Source organism: Rhinolophus sinicus, chromosome 17, assembly GCF_057876585.1.
Source record: "Rhinolophus sinicus isolate RSI-liver-muscle chromosome 17, RSI-T2T, whole genome shotgun sequence".
NCBI classification, from domain to species: Eukaryota; Metazoa; Chordata; class Mammalia; order Chiroptera; family Rhinolophidae; genus Rhinolophus; species Rhinolophus sinicus.
In genome coordinates, this window is record NC_142517.1 from 172,842,247 (window position 1) to 172,861,005 (window position 18,759).

At 32.8% G+C, this 18,759-nt stretch overlaps 1 protein-coding gene across 3 annotated transcripts in view; it reads right to left on the reverse strand.

Annotated features, from left to right (window-relative positions):
- Positions 1–18,097, reverse strand: part of TFPI (tissue factor pathway inhibitor) — a 65,096-nt gene extending 46,999 nt beyond the window's left edge. For 2 of the 3 annotated variants that reach the window (XM_088793926.1, XM_088793927.1), the window contains exon 1: positions 17,807–18,097. The gene's annotated coding sequence lies outside the window, so the exon portion shown is untranslated. The remainder of the gene's footprint in view (positions 1–17,806) is intronic. The other variant, XM_019740703.3, reaches the window with a different exon arrangement.
- Positions 18,098–18,759: the final 662 nt, after the last annotated feature.

Consider the following 18,759-nt stretch of genomic DNA (forward strand, 5'->3'; position numbering starts at 1 on the left):
TAACTGACACCATGGTCAGTTTCTTTTTATAATTGTTACAAAAAATGTCAATAACAGAAAGGTAAATGTAGTTGCAGAATTTTTTTCCAATGTGCATTTTGCAACCTTTTGATTATAAATAATTTTCATAATACCAATTTAATTTTTCATTTAAAAATATGTGTAGTGTATTGCTCTTTCAATATAACTTCCAGTACTATAAGAAGCTAATGTGCTTTAGGTCAACCAGAAATTTCATTTTTCCTAATTTCTGCAATGGGAAAAATGCAAAATTTTTATCAATAAACCATCTAGAAATTGTCTATTTCATTTGTGTTGGATGCTATTTAGGAAAAAAAATAACGTAGCTTAGTTTTTGTCTAAGTTTTATATCTGTATAAATTTAAGGTAAGCATTCTATAATGGTTACCAGGGGCTGGAGGTAGGAAAATGGGGTAGATGTTATTAAAGGTACAAACTTGCAACCAGTAGATAAGTAAGTTCTTGAGATTTAATGCACAGGGTAATGATTATAAGACAACATACTGTATTATAAACTCCACAGTTTGCTAAGAGATTAGATCTTAATTGTTCTCATCCCAAAACAGAAATGATAATTGTGACATAATAGAGATATTAGCTAACACTACCGTGGTAATACTACAATTTACAAATGTATCAAATCAACACATTGCATATCTTAAACTTCATAATGTTATATGTCAATCATATCTCAATAAAAATTTTAAAAAATAAAGGAAGCACTGTCCTTGGTATTGTTGAAATAATATGGGTCAGAGTCAGGCAAAATTTTACTATGACTAATATTACCAGTTATAATAGATTTAAATATTTTCATCCCAAAGTGGAGAAAAGTATGATGGATTGATGATTTTCTGACCAACTGCTCTTATTTTTTAAATTAAATTTCACAGAGACTGAATTTCATTTGTTTTTTAGTCATGTATTTATGGTGCTATTCTTTTAATATTTTAAAAATTATAATAGTTAAATTGAAAAAATAATACATGTTTATTTGTAAGAAACCATAAAACCTAGAGAAGAAGAATAAATTATAGAGTAGCCAACAACCTACCCATTCAGAAAAACTTGCTGCATGTGATTTCACATATATGTGAATATGAGTGTGATAATATTTATATGAGCATATGTGAATAATCACAACACGTATGCAGTTTGGTAACCGCCTTTGTCATTGAACATAGGATATAGATATCTCTCCAAAAAGGTCTGCATAACCTCATTTAATGGTACATAATATTTTACTTTTTGAATGTTTTGTACTTTATTTTGTCAACTGGAAAATTAAGTATTTCTATGTTTGAAATTACAAACATCAATGCAATAAATATGTTTGTTTAATGCTTCAAAATTTCCATCAGTATTTCTTTGTAGTAAATTCACACAACAGGAATTACTGGGACAAAAATTTTTGCATTTTTAAGAATATTGATATGTACTGAAACTTGCCATTCAGTGACTAAAGCCAATATTCACATTTTTAGGAGCATATAAAAATGTTTATTTCTTTGAACACACACACACACACACACACACACACACACACACACGAGGTCTGACATTAAGTTCGCTAACTCATCCTAGAAAAAGTGCTACATACCTCATTGCTGAATATCACTAAGATCACCTTTGAAGTCCTCCCCCTGGGAAGCTATGTACCGACACCAGCGCCTAGTTCACCCTTCAAAGCAATTTTGGAACTCTTTTTCTGGAATGGCCATCAGAGCTGTCGTCCTATTACTCTTGATTTCCTGAATGTCATCAAAATGGCTTTCTTTCAGTATTTCCTTTATCTCAGGTAAAGTGTTAAGTCATTGGGGCCAGATCAGGTGAGTAGGGAGGGTCTTCCAATAGTTATTTGTTTACTGGCTAAAAGCTTCCTCACAGACAGTGCCATGTGAGCTGGTGCATTGTCATGATGCAAGAGCCATGAATTGTTGGCGAAAAGTTCGGGTAATTTTTGTCTAACTGTCACAGAACCTTTTCAGCACTTCCAAATAGTAAACTTGGTTAACTGTTTGTCCAGTTGGTAAAAATTCGTAATGAATAATCCCTCCAATATCAAAAAAGGTTAGTAACATTGTTTTGACTCTTGATTTGGACTGACGGGACTTTTTTGTCGTGGAGAATTGGATGACTTCCATTGTGCACTTTGATGCTTTGTTTCAGGGTTATATTGGTACACTCATGTTTCATCATCAGTGATAACAGGGTGCAAAACATCCTCTTGCCTCTCCAAAAGGTCTTGGCAAACTTTGGCTCTCCTTTGATTTTGTTCATCGGTCAGCTCCTTTGGGACCATTTTTCCACACACCTTTCTCACGCCAAGATTTTCAGTTTAGATGTTCCTGTTTCTTTATTGATTTTTACTTGATTTGCTATGTTTCTCATACTCAGCCGACAATTCTGATGCACAATTTGACACATTTTTGCAATGTTTTCTTCAGTTCTCCTCGTTACTGGCTGCCCTGACCTCACCAGTGACATGTTCTCTCCCCTCAGAAAAATGTTTAATCTATTTGTACACTGCCATTTTTTAATGGCATTATCACCATAAACTTGGACTACCATGTCCCTGATTTCACTTCCACTCTTGCCAAGTTTAACAAGAAATGTAGTGTTTGTTCGTTGCCCTAATTCAAACTCAGACATTCTTGCGACAGCACGCAAAAACACGCAACAAGAATGAATGCCACTCCGCAATACACTACCACATCTCACAAGAACACAGCTGTGAGACACTGATATATCTTACCAAGCTGTTTGTACAGTGTTGCCAATGTAAGCACATGGTGGCAAGTTCATGAATGTTAGTTGTCAGACCTCATAAATCTTCCATATTTCATGTCAGAGCATCACAAATATTTAGTACCCATACAGAAAAAAAAGCAAAACTAAAATCTCTGTGAACATATATACTGGTAAGTTTTTATGTTGTAATTTGAAGTATATTCTGGAATATCAGAAAATCAGAAACTTCTGGATAATGTTTTGAGATGAGAGGTACCTATGACATGTAATGTAATATTGGAAGTGGGTTTGGCAAGAGGTAGCCAAATTTGTGAGGAAATTAAAAATTTAAGAGAATTTGGTGATTTAAATAATTTGCGGAAGGTGAGGAGGAGAGAGAAAAATCAAGGACAGCTACAGTTTCTGACTGAAAAAAAAAAAAGGTCAATGGATGGTTCCCAGCAATGAGGCGAGGAACCTAAGAAAAAGAACATGTCACTTAGGAAGGTGATGAATTCAGTGTGAGGCAGTTTGACTGTGAAGTCTTTGTGAGACATTCATTGGAGCCTTGAAGTAAGGAGACAGAAATGTGAGAATCAGTACATAAGTGATAATTAGTTCTGTGGAGTGGGTGATATTGATATGTTTAACAAATAGTTAAGTAACATTTGATATGGAGCAGGCATTCTTCTCAATACTTTACAAATACCAATTCATGTAATCCTCATAGTGACTCTATGAGGTGACTGTGAAGGTTGGAAGGAATATCCTGGCAGTGAACGCTGAACAACAAGGATGAGGAGAGTAGGTCTGAGAAGACACAAATAGCCAGAGAGGCAGAAGAAACTGGGGGCTATAGTGACACAGATGCTGAAGGAAGTAAGGACTTCCAGAAATTGTTTTAAGTCGACAATGTCTAAAGCACAGAGAGTTCAAATAAGGCAAGAGCTGAAAAGCATGCCTGGGGTTTAGTTACAATGGCCTCATCGGTACCCTTGCCAACTTGCAAATACGATTTGGTACAGTGGTGGGAGCAGCAGAAGGTGAGCTGAGGAACTGGAAGAGAAGCTGTGAAACAGCAATTTAGAATATCATTTTATAAATAGAGTATGCTGAAAAGTAAGAGAGCATTTGAAGGGAAACTTTTGTGGAAGGTATAGTTTTATATGTTTCTGCAACTAGATAGGGAGAGACAAAAGCTTAAGCAAAGATATAATGAACAGAGGATGAGATCCTAGGCACAAGTGAAGAAAGAGGGTCTAACTCTGGCCTGAAGAAAAGGGTCTCTTCCATTAAAATTAGAGATTTTCTTCGGTGGGCATCAGGGCGGGTGACACGTGGTACATTTTTAGGTGTGTGTGTATATACATGTATGTATGTCCGTATTTTGTGTGGCAGTTGTTGAAGAGTAGACAGAAAGATGAAGGTTTTCTTGCTGTGATTCAATTTTCTATGTAAAGAAGAGGTTGAGATTATCTGTTTAAAATTTCAAGAAGCTGTGAGGGTTTGACATTTTTCTCTGGGGAAAATAAAATGTGGTAGTGGAAATTTCTTATTAAAAGATTTCTGGGCTGCTGGAAGCCTACATTATAAAGTTATAGTATTAATAATTTGTTCTTCAAAATTCAGTGCTTCTTCCCTCCATATACAAAAATTACACTTTTAAAGGATTCAGATTCAGATTTTATCAATCAGACAGAGATAAAGCACAAAAAGGGCTGGACATTGGGGAATATTGGTACAAGGAAATAGATAAGTGGTTTATTATATTTATCAACTAATACTTTTCCTACATGTCTACATTCTTTGTTCAAAACTGTAGGTGATACTTTAAGCTAATGATACTACACTTGGGAATTTAAAATTATGAAAATCTCTAAGTGCACATTCATGTTTATTTTAGCAGAGAAAATAACACTATAGTTTTAATTAGCAATAATAGCATCTCAGATAAACCTCATTGGTTATGATACTGTCACTGAACAAAGCTAATACTACAGTTTTAAGCAATGTAGGTGTGCAACATTTTGACAATTATTAGATATGGTAGTATATCCATCTGCCAGACATAATAATATTACACAAAGTTAAATTGGTAATGATAATGACTAGAAGATAAAGTGGGGAATAATCACAGTAATATGAAATATAAAACTGTATACAAAAATATATGTATATTTTAAGATCAACTAAGCATTAATTGGTATTCATGCAGAAAAATATGTTTTAATAAAGGAAAATACATTAGGTCAGTGAGATTGTGGATGTATTTTTATCATTGTTTTTAACTTTTGAAGTTGTTGTTTCAATCATCTTGTTTGTTTGCTTATGAGACAAGCATTCTGTGCCACTTTTCAATGATAGCAGGTGAGTTGAATACGTTCATAATCCAGTTCTCAGGGAAGGAAAGCCTATGCCCAGGTATGGAATACATTTGTAATTAATACACTCTTCATTGATCCACATAATCATAGTGATTCCATTTTACTTACAATGATTGGCTTAGATGCTTCTACGTGATAAATGTCTGGCCACTGAGATGAGAGGGAAAGTATGCTATCTTCCAAGGCTGGGGACTGGGTACTTTTGAAAAAAGTCCTTTTTAAGAAGAACTACCTTGAGATAAAGATGACATTCTGTGAATGATGAAAATAAAATCATGGAGAAAAACTGGATTTATGTTGAATTAAGTAGTGTTAAAGCATCCTACCTCTGTACTTTGTATGATGTGAGTTAAATGGTCTCATTATTTAAGCTACTTATGCTATGGTTTTGTTCTACCAGCAGCCAAATGTAACCCAACTGAGTTATATTGTTATTTTAACTTAAACTGGTTATTAACCAATGTTTTGCAACATTTTAATTCAAGGATACTTGGAGGATGAGAAAATAGCGTAAGTACTACAAAGCCCAGATTAGAATCCCCTTTTTACTCATTAAAACTGTTTTGACATTAAAATAAAGCCTGAAGTTTTACTATAAAAGAGTCAAATTTTCAAATTATGTTTTAAAATTATGCCTAGAGTAAAGATAAAATATGAGAAACACTGAAGCAAAACATTCTATACCTGATAAGTAAATTAATATTAGAAACAGACTGATTTAAAAATAAAACCAAAACAACAACAAAAAAACAAAGCTCCCCAAATAATCACAAACTATTGACTCTAATCATGTTTACTAAAAGACTGGCCAATCCACTAGGGAATCATCTATTGAACTTCACTTTTGGTGCAGGAAGTCATACTTCTGGAGAATTAAGCAATGTGAAATTTCCTAATGTTAGCCAATAGGTTAAATCTTAACACTTATCTGTATTTTAGTTTGTGACAATTTCATTGATTAAAACCGGTTATTCTCTTTGTTTTAGATACAGAAGTGGTTGCCAGGTATACTTTTATAAAGCAGGGGAGTTTCCTCTAAGAATACAATATGTTAAAAGCTGTTCCCTGTGTAGGCCTAACTTCTTGTCATTCACAACATGAGAAATAAAAGTAAAAAGTGATCCCATAGGGTGGAAATGGTAATACAGGGAGAAAGAAAGAGTGGTGTCTTCATGTTAACACCAAATAGCATACAACATGTGTAAACTACATTTATTAAAAAAAAATACAAAAGCTGAAATGGAGGACAAGGTTTACAATTATATGCTGCTAGAGATAAAAGGAACTATAGAGATAAGTATCTGAACTATCCTAGTTTTTTTTTAATGAGGAAACTGAAATCCAGAAATGGATTTTTTCCCCCCAGTCTTTTCATTTACTTGTTTGCTGAGCTTCACCTCAAGCATAGGAATTGTGACTATTCAAGGGAAGGGCAACTTCATGCCGTGGAAAGACCCACTATTCTCACAAATATTCTCTCTCTCTCTCTCTCTCTCTCTCTCTCTCTCTCTCTCTCTCTCTCTCTCTCTCTTTTCCTAAAGTGAATTTCAGATTATTTACAATCTCTAGAAATTAGGATTTCATCAAATCATAAGTAGGGGGCATTTTTATTCTCCGTTTTGGTCCAAAGTCCTATAAGTTAAATAAGTCAAGAAACTCATCAACTAAAACAACTGTTTTTCAAATTTCTGTGTTTGTATTTTTGAAGAGGAAAAATAATCTCCCTTTAAATAATAACAGAGAATATTAATTCTTATTGTTAATTAAGAGAGAAGAGTGGAGGGCTGGGATATAGAGAAGAAAAATTAAGGAGCAATAAGAGGAAGGGTAAAGAGATAATTTGGAAGTTAAGAATAGGGAAATGTAAATACATAGATATTTTTCTAAAAATGTATAAGTGAAGTCCAAAAAATAATTTGATATATGCTAAAATTACAGTGAACAAAGGAAAATAAAATAGAAACACATAATAAAGGAAATAATTTCAAATATTATTTATTATATAGTTTCCCATAAATACTAAAACTCTTTTAGAAAAAATTGTGTGGAATTCTTTTGTCTGGATTTTATAGTTAAATTTGTAAGACTTTTTGTTTGTTTTTCAAAAAAGGTGGCATTTGTTTCTTTGAATGATTTCACCTTTCTTCATCATAGTAACTCTAATTCCCATGCTAATCCAGTTGGTTTAAAAGCAAAGCTCTTCACAGCATGCTGTTGCCATTTCTTTAAGGGGGGAAAACAAATAAAAGTTGGAATTATATGCCTAAACCAAAATGTAGGTTTCTGAGAATACAGTTTTACTCAACTACTAATGCCAATAGCTCCAAATGGAAGGAAATGGAAAAAAAAACACACAAACAAACAAACAAAAAAAAACAAACAAAAAAACACAAATGAATACAATACATTTTGATGTGAGGGGAGAAATAAAATAATTGAATATATTAACCGTGTATTTCTCTATTATTGTTACTACCCATATTGCGAGAGAATGATATAGAAATACCTATGACTGCTTCTGTCTGTTTTTCCTGCTTTTTGTATCTGCTTTTTTAGGTACCCATTACCGAGTAAGGTAGGAAAATGGTATTTCAGGGCCATTGCTTCTCTAATTATTTGTCTCTCTATCTCTTGGATATACAATTTATTCTAATTAATCTATTAACTCATATTGAGTATCATATCTACGGGCAGGGAGTATATGTACTTTGGAAAGAAATGGAAAGACAGACAGTTGAAATCTTCCTAACAGGGTTCAAATTAGAACTTTGATTCATAGCTAATATAATTCAGGTCGATATTACCTTTTTTATTTCAAGGATCAATAGCTAAAGTCAGGGCAGTTTTCTCATTTCCCCTCAATCTGTTGCAATCCCAGATTTTGTCTCTGTTTAAACAAATCTGTTGGATGCTTCTTAACTTTCTGCTTCTGATTATCTCAGCTTGGGTGAGAAAAGGAGAGGAAAATGTTAGCTCATGTACCGGAATTTCCCACAAAATATTACTATATTTTTTCCATTAGGACAAGAGAAACAAAATATGGACTCAACATACCTGAGACTAGATATTGAGAACATTTTGGTGTCTGATACATGATAAAATATGTAACTTTTTTTTTCTGACTAGAAAAGAGTTATGGTTCCAAATATAAAGTATCATAAACATGATGAACCAATTATGATTAATTTTGTCGTTCCACCGTGAGAGTAATTCTCCTGCAGAAATAAGTCCTAATGTGAAAAACCTTGGAATTTCTAATGTGCTCTAATGAAAAGTATCTGGGGAGGGGTCTGAGCCTAGTTCAAGATTGGAACTGCAGCTGTTGGTGACTCTACACACATGTTTAGATGACATTGTGAGTTCAACTTGTCTGAATCATCACTATAAAGGGACAGGGAGCGAGCCCCAGGAGTTGAGTCACAGTCCTCCAGGGACCATTAAATGTTGATCTTCAGCCACTTGCATTCAGACTGTAAAATGGCATACCCATGAAAAAATAACTATTGGCCCAGAGAATGAAAGGCAATTGGTGTCACTTGCTTTATTATTCATAGCATCCAGGAAATAGTTCTCTTCTTCTCTTGGTTCCTTACATTGGATGCTCATTATTTTACATTTTCATAAGGACCAATTAGTTTTTCCAAATTGCCATTCCTTTTTCTCCTATCCAAACTCTACTTAACGCATAATCAGATAATCAGGAATCAGATAATATTTTCTTGTTAAATGTCTCACTTAAATTAATGCCCTACAATTAAATTTCCTTAATTGTAGTTTTCTGAAAATAGAGATCAGTTTTGATGTTTTCATAAGCTACTTCAAACATAATTAGGTTAATTTATAAATGATTAAAATTTATTACATTGTTCATATGATAAAATTTATCACATACTTTTTGTATCTTTGTATATAAAAACCATGTAGTTAATACTCATCTTTGAAAATATTAAAAATATAATCTGCTTATTTAGGTATAATGATAGAACTAAAAGACATCCTAAAATAATTCAATCTTTTCTTGGCTTTGCTTCTCAAATGATCTTTTCTCTAAGATTTCTTATCCATAGGATAACTTATCTCTGTGCCCCTCCAACCCCCTCAACCTTTCCCCACCCATGTTGAGTTTATCTGAAACCTTTGAAACCTTTATTTTGCCTCTTCAGGACATACTCTTTTTGATTCTAACTCTCTATACACTGTTTTCCTTAGTTCATCATGCCTCGGATACGTCTTTCGTGGTGATATATTAGCTCCTGAGAGATCTGAGCAATACTATAGACTTCCTCTAAAGTGCAAATATACACTTGCACATATATTTTTTCACACACATTTTTGAAGACTACCCATGGATGCCCACTCACTTATGTCCTTTCAGGTGAGTCTTCTACTGCCTATTAGGGAGGAAAATTGGTCACTTGTGTCTCTCTGACTTCTGAATGAGAAGATGATAATACGGAGTGCAGGCAAGTGTCAGTGGGAGAACAATGTTGACATAATAGTGATAATGGTGAGCACTGGTACCTCAGGAACCTCTTACTTTTGTAAGGGCTATAATTAATGAATGCAAACTTACAATGGTTTTAAGAGTTTCATTTAGAGTTTGACCACATATAGAAAGACAAATGTTTTCTTTAGTGTGTATCTGTTTCTTTTTTTCATAGTCTGTACAACTATGCTAAATGAGATTAAAACTACGGCATAGAAGCTTGCATAATATACATACTCTCACATAATTATAAACTAAATTCTAACGCTAAATATAGACTTTGTCTGCAATATTTCTCACTTGGGATTATCAGTTTGCCTTAATTGGTATAAATAATTGAACAGGAAACACCTGGAGTTAAGAGTCCTTTCATTAAAGAGAAAGTTTTAATTTGAACTATCAGTTAACTTTCCCCAACTTTCAATATATGGAAGTAGCCAGGAAGGAGGGGAGGAAAGATAATTATGAGAAATTGAGATAAGAAACTATATCAGGAAGGGCAATCTTCATTATAAACTCTAGAGGCTCTAGGTAAATAACACTAAGAACTCATAGTTTTGAAAATGCCTATTGAACAAGTGACAACTTGATTGGTTTTAAGCTTGTGGGGTTCATTTGTCATCTAAAATAGAAGAGAGTAAGATATTAACTGCCCCAAATACTACTATTATCATAAAAACATAATGAAACAAATAAACTACTTATCTGAAATAAAATAATTATTTTGTAGAAATAGTGAATTTCTTTTTATTGTACAAATATGTAAATGTATTTACTCATCTAACATAGTTTCTGGGATACAGCAGGCAAAAATGTGTTTATATTATCCAGGCAAACTAATGAATTACAGTTCATATGCCTTTAGATTTTCTCTTTCTATAATATTTATGGTGATTTTTTACTTTATAGGATATCTTTAAAATAATATTTTAAAAGATAGCCCTTCCACTTCCAGAAACAATGGATTAATACAGACCAGATTTATCCTCCCACCTGAAACACCTTAAAAATATAAAACTGTCAAATAGTGAAATGATGGTTTTCAACTAATTCAACATTGGCCAGTGAAGAACAGTGATTCCATAAGTATGGTGAATAAGAGTTCAGCCCTACATTCTGACATTTGCTTCAGTGTACTGACTGAAGAAAGTTTCCACACTGTAGTCCAGGGAGGGGGGAGTTCTGGAATTTCCAGGTGGTGTCCCTGAGTTAAAGTGACAAAGCAGGGAGTCTGGGGAGGCCACGGCAGTTGGACTTTGCAGGACAGAGTACCAAAAAGTAAAGAGCCACACAGCAGCAGAGATCTGGGGGTCTTCAGAAGGTCCTTAAGTCTTCAGCTTAATACTGATCACTGCATGCATGAGAGAAAAGTACCCACGTTTGGGTAAATAACGACCTGAAAGGGCTAGAGGGGACAACACTTAGAACACATGAAAGCTTGAAATATTTCTTGTCCTAAACTGTGAAAATCTAAATTCATGGAACATCAAGTAGAGCATTCAGAAGGTTGTTTTCGTCAGTACTGGGGAAAATTTAACCACAGACTTTCTCTGATTTGCCTAACAAAGCTTAACAGCAAGATAACAAACTACCAAATTGTTTCCAAGTAATTAAACTGCATCCCAGATTAGAATTCAAGATACAACATTTTCAGAACCCAAGAAGATAAAATTCACAACATCAGTCATTCAAATAAAAATCACAAGGCATGCAAATAACAACAAAATATAACTCATAATGAGAAGAGTCAAAATGACACAGAAAATAGAATTAGCAGACAAAAATATTAAAATTGTAATTTTAACTGCATTGCGTATGTTCAAGAAACTAGAAAATAGATTGTGTATTAAGTACAGAAAGAAGATACAGACCCCAAATGAATTTTTAGAAAATAAAAATGACAATATCTGAGGTGAAAAATTCACTATATGTGATTATAAACAGATTAGACATTGCTTAAGAATAAAAAAAGAGAGAGAGATAATGATAGAAGCCATGTAAATTGAAACAGGAAATAAAAAATGACTCAATACCATGAATGGAGTACGAGTGTGCTGTGAAGTTCACTTTAAGCATCGTAATTTCTATACATGTAATTGGAGTCCTGGAAAGAGAGGAGAGTGCCTGAAGGAGGAAAATGGCACCAGGTGGAATTGTGGATCTATGCAGAGGCATGAAGATGCCAAAGCAAATAACTACATGGGCAAATATAAAAGGCTTTTTTTTTTTTTTTAACATTTAAATCTCTTTAAAATATAACTACTTCAACAATGTGGACAAATATACCATACTAATTAATATAAGATGTTAATAAGATGAGTCGAGGGTATATAGTTACTCTTTCTACGTTAAAAATTGTCTGTAAATCACCATTTTTTCTGTAAATCTAAATGTGTTCTAAGTAAAAAGTTTATTTAAAATAGATAACCAGCTGTTTGAAACCAAAATAATGACATTGTAGTGTGTTATTTATAACATATGTAGAATCAAAATGTACGACAACAATAGCTCAAAGCCCCAGCAGAGAAAACAGTAGCATACTGTTTGAAGTTTCTTATACTGTTGGATGAATGGGTTAATATCACCTGGGGTAAATCGAAGATGTATACTCTAAGCCCCAAAGCAACCACTAAAATAGCAAAATGAAATAATAGCAAATACACCAAAGAAGGAGATCAAATACTATCTCATGCATGATACTATATGCAAAACAAGACTCCAAAGAAGTAAAAAAAGGAAACAAAAACAGATATGGCCAATAGAGCAGCAGCAAGGTGGTAGACTTAAACTAAAGCATATCAATTATCGCATCCAATGTAAATGTTCCTAACACTCCAATTCAAAGGCAAATACTGTCTGATTGAATAATACAGGAAGACCAAACTATTTTTTGCCTAAAAACCCACTTTATATATGAACATACAAAGAAAAAGTAAGAGAAAGATATTTGGAAACTAAAGATATTTGGGAATCTCAAATATTTGGAAACTAACATTCTTCTAAAAAAACCCATGGGTCAATGTTGAAATCACAGGGGAATTAGAGGATATTTTGAACTGAATAAAAATGAAAACACAGCATCTCAAAAGACAGCCAAAGTAATATTTAGAGAAAAAAAATAAAAATTAAAGTGAATATCAATGAAATAAAAATATAAAAACAATAGAGAAAGTAAATGAAACCAAAGATTGGATCTTTTACAAAATATGTAAAATTGATTACCCTCGATATAGACTGAAAAGGAAAAAAAGAGAAGATTCACAAATCACCAATGTTAAAAAGCTAGAGGTTTCATATCCTTACAGATTCTAGTATAAGGAAATATTAAGAACTTTATGCCAACAGATTAACAACTTAGATGTAATGGACAAATTTCTTAAAAGTCACAAGCTGCCAAAGCTCATTCAAGAAGAAATAGATAAACTAAATAGCACTATATTTTTTTAAGTTGAATTTTGTAATTACAGACCTTCCCACCAAGAAAACTTAAGCTCCAAATGGTTTCCCTGGTGAATTCTACCAAACATTTAAAGGAGAAATAATATCAATTTTACAGAAAATTTAACAGAAAGCAGGAGATACTTGGCATCTTATTCTGTAAGGCCTGAATACACTGATACCAACCCCCATTCCCCACCAAAAAAAGACATTATGAATAAAAAACATTAGCCTCAAGTACAACAATATCAGGTAAAAATATGTTCCAATTTCCATTAGGAAACAAATAGGAAAATCCTGTTTTAATTTTTAAAAATTAGTTTTTAATCATTCAATAGTTTTCTTTTACTTTTTTATTATGTTAAAATAGCTATAGCATGAAATTTGCTACTTTAACCACTTTTAGGTATATGATTCAGTGACATTCATTATATTCACAATGTTGTACAATCACCACTACTATTTCCAAAATTCTTTATCACCCCAAACAGAAACTGTATTCATTAAGCAATAACTCACCATTCATTGCTTCCTCTAGGTTCAGGTAACCTCTAATCTACTTTCTGTCTTTATGAATTTGCCTGTTCAAGATGCCCCATATAAGTAGAATTATACACTATTTGCTTTATTTTGTCTGGTTTGTTTCAATTATCATAATGTTCTTAAGATTCATTTATGTAGCATGCATCATAAACGTTCATTCATTTTGTATTCATGTATATTTGAAATCAATTGCAAAAAGATTAAAGAGCGAGCATATGATATTTGATATAATCATTTTCATTCATTTTGGGCGACTTTATTTGAAGTTTCCTACATACATTTGAAAAATATTATGAAAAATTTGCAACGAACACTGTTATTCTGGAGACTCACCCCTTTGCTGAGATCTACTCCATTTCTAAGCCTTGCGAAATGAGGAATGAGGTGATGCTTACAGATGGGTTATTATGGAATTCAAAGATGGGATAGATGTTGATAAAGAATCATGAAGAGGAGATATAGAATGAGGTTGGCAGCAGAGTGGTGATGGTGATGAAGGGTGTCAGTGGCACACTTTGCTTAGTAATTTTAAAACACTACATGTTATCAGTGCCATGTTGTTGGATCCTTTCATTTTTCTGATGTTGAAATAATCTGATCAACAACATATGATACTTATTCAGTCTAGAGAGAATACTACCATCACAATTTTACTGGGGAGTTCCTTGCAATAAGTCCATGTCTCCCCAGGGATCTGTGGTCCATCAGATGGAACAGTTGGGATAGAAATATTACACCATTGGGACTTGCACTACAAGTATGGACCACGATGTCCTTCCACTCTTGTTTTTAAAGTAGTTTGAAATGTAGTTGTTCCAACTGAGAGAGAACACAGAATCCCAAAGAGATGGACATAACAGATTGGATATGGGTCCAGTGCTTTTTGTCATTGCTTGTGGAAAGAAGAAAAGTGGAAATGATTAGGTTGCCCTCAGCTGTTTGGTAGTTGAATCTGAGGCTCTGATTCCTCATGGCACCTGCCACTTACAAAAGTAAAGACGGGGAGAAGGGTAGTGGGAAGACTGGGCTCCTGGAGATGACATGTCCAAGAAAACAATCACTGAGTACCTCAGAGACCCAAGAAAGACGACTTAGCATAAAAATAACTCTCTAGGATAACCTGCCTTGTATTCATTTTGGTGAGGTTTAGTATCCAGAAACAAGGACTTCAATAGTCACTCTATGTCCTGAATTTAGATTTCTCCTAATGCACATGGTACCAATCAGAAAGAATGATAGTATTGGTATATTTCTATAAAAGGTATAATGCATACACACACACACACACACACACACACACACACATATGTGTATGTATAAGTCTATATATATATATATATATGCTTAAATAATGGAAATTTATTTTCTCCCAGTTCTGGAGGTTGTGAGTTCCAAAAACAGCCAATTTGGTTTCTGATGAGAGCTCTGTTTCTGGCTTGCATATGGTTATCTCCTTCTTCTTCTTCCTCTTCTTCTTCTTTTTTTTAAAAGATTTTTTTATTAAAATACAGCTAACATACAATATTATATTAGTTTCAGGTGTACATCATAGTTATTCAACAGTACCCACCTAGCCCTATACAGTGTTAATTGCACATTATTGATTTTATTCCCTATGCTAAAGAAGTGATCACCATGATAAGTCTAGCAACTATGGTAAAAACTATGTATAGTGCAAGGTGGTACTAGTCAGGGGGACCACTTACTAAATTATATAAATTTCTCACTACTGTGCTGCACACTTGAAACTAATATACAATAATATTGAATGTCAACTTTAATTGAAATTTAAAAGGGGTGAAAGATCAATAATATTTTTGTTTTTAAAAAGGTAACTCTGCAAATTAAATTCCCCAAGTTAAATGTTTTAGATGGTAAACAAGAAAAGGGTACCTGGAGATAGTCTTTGTTGAGAATGGATGAGTTGGATTGTTAAATCATGTCTACAAGGCAAATTTAAATTGGTGATATAATTAACACATTTTAATCAATATTATCATTTAACTTATTTAATTTATACTAATAAATAAGATTTTTAAAACACCCCTGAGTATTTCCCTTCCCTTTTCATGTTGTTTCTCGCACTTTTATTTATGTTTTTATTTTTTGGATGTTTACTTTGCTTTTTTTTTTTCTTCTGTTAGGTAGAGCTATCAGTTGAAGTCTGTCTTAAAAGTTTGTGACACTGATTTTAATAAACGAACCATTCCTAAAGAATCTATAGTACATTTACTAGTTTGTTAGATTGCTAGTAGGTGTTCTGGGAATATGTAAAGCCTTTTGAGCTGGGCCTTTTTCCTCCAGTAGTTTGTCATCCTGTTGAATTATCTTTTGAATTTGAATAATGTAGATAGCTAAAATCTGGAAATTAATTTTTAAGGAAGGAGCAAATTAGTGTTTTGAAAAGTATTGTTTACTATAAGAACAATTTTCCACTTTATAGGTTATTATTATTTTGAAATTGAGCAACAATAGACAATTCTAGTCAAAATAGTTGTTCAACCAACAAACAAAGCCTGGAGTTATGGACAATCAGACCAGCAAGCACCAGCTGATGGCAGAATCCATTTGAATAGGAGCCACATTTCCCAAAGGGCTTTTTTAATCTCATCATTGGAGGTAAACCAGATGCATAAAGATATCAGACTGTACTTAAAAAAAGAATACTTGTCCAATTCAGCACACCTAATAGAGAGGGAACTAAATAGCAGTATAAATGTCATTAAAGTTCTCCAAGGAAATTCGATGATCACCTGAGGAAGACAAATTTGGTTTCCCAATATAACTATTAAAATTGTTAAATGTAGCTATTTAAAATTTTTACTCTTACTTCTATAGTGTAATTAGATAATTTTTGTATTTACATTAATATTTTTAATCTGTTGATCCCCATGAATATTTTATATAATTTTAATAACCTATAGGCCCCAAATTAAATTTTCATACTCCAGTAAATTTTCAGAGATTATTTACCCTTTAGTTTAAGGACTAGATGAGATATAGATAACATGTCTTGAAATAATCATGTACTAGAATGATGAATTAAAAATAATCCTAAAAATGTTTTATGAAAGGATTTTGTTAGGATCAAACTTGCAATAATTGTAAATCAACACAACTTTCCCCTTCTGACGTAAATATTATGCTTTTGCACATAAAATGTGACTCTTGGGGCTGTACGTTTCCTGCTTGGGTTCTGCCCTTTGTGTTTATGTTATCATATATTACACAAAGTCATTTTGTGACTAATTTCCAGAGCTCTGAGTCACAGTGTGGCTGTTGCTTATCTTTGCTTTTTTTTTTCTACATGGAACTGCTTTCGGCACTCATTTTTTGGTAATACTCTCACACAAATGAGTTTTTTCCTTAATTTAATTTTTGTTTCATTATAGTTCTGTACTTCTATATTATGTGTTTTCCTTCACTACCAGAAGCAAAGTTTAATATCATTTCATAACCGAAAAGAAAGTGACAGTACATAGTATAGGTATATAATCTATGGCTTTAATTTCCATAATTGTACTACATATAGACTTGATCATATATGTTCTTATTTAAATATCTTAGAATATGAGCTTTGGTCTTTGGAGACTTATACAATATTTCCATAGAAATATTTATTAATGCTGTCATGATATTTAACTTAGATTACAAGAATTCTAATGTTTATATCTCATTTTAAATATCACTAATTAATGGCAATGAAAGAAGCTTGTTTAAACATAAGGCTCTCAGGTAGTTTATTGTATTTCTTTACACATTACTAAATAATATTTAAAGGAAAACCATATGTTTGGAAAATTCCAATTTAACAGACACAATTAGTAAAGAATTGCTACTACAAACTTAAAATTATAAGAAAGGATACATCTGACCAACTTCTTACAAAATTGTTTATAATCTTAAATGCACAAACATATATTGCATATATACATATATATGTATATATATATACATATATATGTATATATATATATAATTTGCTTAAGAACTAAACGCACAGTTCTGAGTACCTAATTTTTCATTGCAATATGAGTTTACTTTGTTTACAGAGAAGAGTCAATTTTCATTTTAGAGTTGCAGACAATAGTCCTCCCCACCCCTCTTTACCTCTCAGTACCCTGCTTCCCCCCAAAAAAATAAATAAAAAATAAAATAAAGGTTACTTTTCATGGGCTAGAAAAATATACTGCCAAGTACTCACGTGTAAAATCTCTGAAGAAAGTTCTTGGAAAGATTTTTTCAAAGCGAAGTTGAGGTAATTTTGTTTTCCCTTCCAGGCACTGAATAGAGGATTTGTCTTTTCTACTTCTTCTTTTAAACAGATCAAGAAACGGGAGTGGAGAATAATGAAAGAAATGAAATCTGATCCTGCTAGCCGTGAAAGAGTGAGGTAAGAATCTGACGATTATCCAGCCCAAAGTCGCTCCCCTCCGTTGCAGAAAGGAGGGAGACTCAGAGCCGGCAGTTGGGAATAACCAGGCTTCCTGTTTAGGTCACTCCAACTCTCTGTAGGCTAGTTTCACCAAACTCTCCAAAAGCCTTTTCTATTATGCAGGAAGCAGACAAAGGAAACAGTTTACACTAAGATTTCACAATTACTGTTTTCGAATGACTGTTTCTTTTGCTTTAAAGGATTCTTTTTGTAATCATCAGTTAAAAAAAGATACTTCTTCCAGTTAATATTTTAAAAACATTGTATACTTATTATTACATTGTTACTTAAGGAAATGAACTTTTTTTGCACTTTGTTTCTTGTCTTCTTCAAAGTATTTCATCCACATGGTCAGTACATAGTATATGAAAAAATATGAGAGCCATTGAAGTTCCGTCTGACTAGAGAAGCAATATGTTGTATTGTCTATTGCAGAATGTCAGGCTGTGAACCCTGCCTTAGCTACTTGCTAGCTTTGCAACTTTGGTCAATTATTTAATTTCTCTGTGTCATAGTTTCTGTTTTCCTAAATAGTGATAATAAAAATTTCTAGGATTGATATAAGTAGTAAATGGATTTATATGTGTGTGTGTATGTGTGTGTGTATATATATGTGTATATATGTGTGTATATATGTATATATATACATATATATGTAAATATACTCATATATACATATACACACATATAAATATATAAAAAACACTTAAGATAGTCCTCCA